The sequence below is a fragment of the Mus pahari genome, chromosome 20, assembly GCF_900095145.1.
Source record: "Mus pahari chromosome 20, PAHARI_EIJ_v1.1, whole genome shotgun sequence".
Lineage (NCBI taxonomy): Eukaryota > Metazoa > Chordata > Mammalia > Rodentia > Muridae > Mus > Mus pahari.
This window is the reverse complement of record NC_034609.1, coordinates 36,817,054-36,820,121: the sequence shown is the minus strand read 5'-3', so window position 1 is coordinate 36,820,121 and position 3,068 is coordinate 36,817,054. Positions and strand designations below refer to the sequence as shown.

The following is a 3,068-nucleotide window of genomic DNA, read 5'->3' as shown; positions in this document are numbered from 1 at the left end:
GGCAAGCAGCCCCTTCTACAGTGAGTCAGGCCCACCTGGCTGTTTCCAGGTAACTGTGGGGCGGAGCCTAGGCTAAATGCCAACATAGAAATTCTTTCTTCAGTCATCAAACTCTTCCTCTTCACTCTTGCACAGGAACAAACGTCTAGTCAACCCTATAGTGTATCAACAATAAGCCAAAGTAATGGATCCGCCCAGGCTCGACATGGGGAGCCAGTGAGTTTACTGTGGTCACTTCTGGAAGCAGGGCTAAGAGGCCACTTACAGGAACAGCCCACCCATCACCACTGCAGAGTTCTTCCCCCACCGTATATATGATGAGTGCATAGATTTCATGGAGTTCCACATTCCCTTAACTTCCTTTGTCCCATAGGCTGTAGCATTGTTGCTGAGTTGCAGTAGCTAAGCACCACTCACAGATTTCGACAGGAACCCCACTGAGACACGCTATCTATGGATTCTGAGCTAGCTGGCTTGTGAGGCCACACCCACCTGGGAAGTGAGTTCACATCAAAGTAGGTATTGGTGCTCCGGACACCCACTCATCCTACTCCCCACCCCTTCCCTGCCTCTAACCAGGCACTGAGAGCCTGGCTGTAACTCCTTGCTGTGAACATCCCTCATTCTAAGACCTCAGAAGAAGAGGTTCCCTCCTCTTCCCGGTGGGCTCCAGGTCTTTTTCATAGACCCCACCATGCTGTCTGACTCACTCTCCTCAAGCCTCTGCCATACTTTTGCCCTCTCTCTGTCTGTCTGTCTATGGCTTTTTATAGCTGTTCTAATAAAGCCCCCAGCCCTGGTAATCATTACCAACATCCTCATGAACCACGAACAAAATAACCTCACAGGGAGCTAGCTGGCTGGCAGGAAGGGAGACACAGCTAGACTGTCGGGTGAGGGAGGATCCTCCAAGTGTCCTCTCATCTTTTCATCTTCTGCGACAAAGTGTGAACAGCTCCATCCCCATTGTCATATTCGAACCATTCATTGTATCATTTTACTTACTTTATTGCCATGGTTACCGGGCCAGGGTTATCTCTACTCCAAAAACGGCCATGGGATGACCATGTTGTGCCTAAAAGAAAAAGACAAATGACACTTATGTACAGAAATAAGTTTGGGGGTAAAAATCACAGCCATGGAAGGGTGTGTGTTAGCCGAGAGAGGGAGGGAGAGGAGGAGAGAGGGAAGTTGAATTGTGAGAGGGGTTGTAATTCTTTATTCTTTGGTGAAAACATAGTAACAATAGCCTTTTGTCTTTTGCTGAATTCTTTTCTGCCCCCCCCCCCCCTTTTTAAACCTTTACAATGTCTGTGCGGCCCAGGCTGGGCTTCTCCTCGAAGTAGTCTTCAATTCTATAATCACAAGTGTGCCCATCACATACCTGATCATTGGGCCTTTATTAACAACAGAAACGGAAGTAACCAGCGTGTGTACTGGCAAAGCAGTGACAGAGAAAAGAGCCGGCTCCTCTGGGCTGTTGTAAAGACACTGAAGTGCTACCAAGAAAGCTGGTAACGGGATATTAAAGACAACTTTGAAAGGGCACCGGAATCCTATTTAATTTTAGTTCTCGCTTCAAAATTACAAGCATAATCTTAATAGGAAATATACATCGAATAAAAAAGTATTTCTTCTCAACCCTAGACTAACTCATTCTTTCACCTCAGACTCCAATGGGAATGAGTCTCCCTCTTCTCCTTAGAAGTAACTGCCACTTGGAACACGCCGTCCCTCTTCCAGCTTCTTTGTCATATACATCAAAGAATTTAAAATAGACTTAGCAACTGACTTGAGGACAAATTGACTGGAGTTTGAGAGGGGGAAAAATGCAGGAAGCTGAAGATACTTGGCAGCTGTCAGGGAGAGAGGCTGGATCAGAGAGAGAGAGAGAGAGAGAGAGAGAGAGAGAGAGAGAGAGAGAGAGAGAGAGAGAGAAATGCTTTATGAATCAGAGGTCAAGCAAGCAAAACAGGATGAGCGGAGGCAGTCTGTCAGCAGCTGCATGGAGTACTGGGAGGAAGCAGGGTGGCAGGATGCGGTGCCCACAGAGTATCAAGGGAGCCTTAGGAGGTTAGTGTCCAAAACAGAGAGACAGAGAGGAGAAAGAGTTCAGAGAACAGCAGGCTCAAGATGAACATCTGTAAATAACCACATTGAAGAAGGAGCTCCTGGGATATGTGAATGCCTCAGGGAGGAGCTAGCTGCCCCCGTCCCCGCCCACTGCTTCTTATCTCATCTTTGGAGGTGTCCTATTTATTCCTACCTTCTGGTGTTGGGTGGCATTTTTCTCTTTATCAAAGGTGGGTTTGCCCTTGCCCAGACAAGACCTTCATCGAAGGATGTTACCAAGTGCTGACCAAGCCATTTGTAAAAAGGTATTTCAAATTCTAAGGAGGGGCTATTGTAATATTTTCCCCTTTACTTGGCATAGATTTTCCCTTACAAAATTGCCAGTGACCAGAGACACCAGAGTTGGGCTCTGACGCGGATTGTGAGCGAGGTGTTCATTCTCTCACTAGCGACTGCCTTATTGCTTTGCATTTAAGTTGCAAATGTATCTTAATGACTGTGCAGTTTTCTTTGACCAGATGAAGTTCTACTATAGTTTATGGCATCAAAGGGCTTTTTTTTTCCTGGTTAATTTAAGTGTCTTTAGGTTATATGTGGACTGTGATAGGCAGCCTATTTTGGTTGAATAGGGCTTGTTCTGGCGACCAATAGAGAACTCTACAGGGGACAGAAAAGCGAACCATGTTCCCAGAATCAGGTGCCTGAAACCACAGAGCCCCCAACTCCATAATTCTGTGACTACCAGTCACGCAGACAATGTCCCAAGCTTCTGGCATTCAGGCTAGACTCCACCCCCACAGTTATGGTGGAGGTATGCTGCCAGGTATGCTCCTCCCCACAATTACCTGATACCCCAGCACACTATAAAAGGAGCTGCTTGGCCCCTCCTTGTTCTCTTTAAGCTCTCACCTTTCTTACTCTCCTCTCTAGCCCTCCTTCTCTCTCTCCCTTCCCCCCTCTCTCCACGTGGCCATGGCCAGTCTCTCTCTCTCTCT

At 47.1% G+C, this 3,068-nt stretch overlaps 1 long non-coding RNA gene across 1 annotated transcript in view; it reads right to left on the bottom strand.

Moving 5' to 3' along the window:
- Positions 1 to 3,068, bottom strand: part of LOC110337212 — a 35,594-nt gene that overhangs the window by 17,042 nt on the left and 15,484 nt on the right. The window contains exon 2 of the long non-coding RNA XR_002381257.1: positions 1,006 to 1,075. This is a non-coding gene — a long non-coding RNA (uncharacterized LOC110337212). The remainder of the gene's footprint in view (positions 1 to 1,005; positions 1,076 to 3,068) is intronic.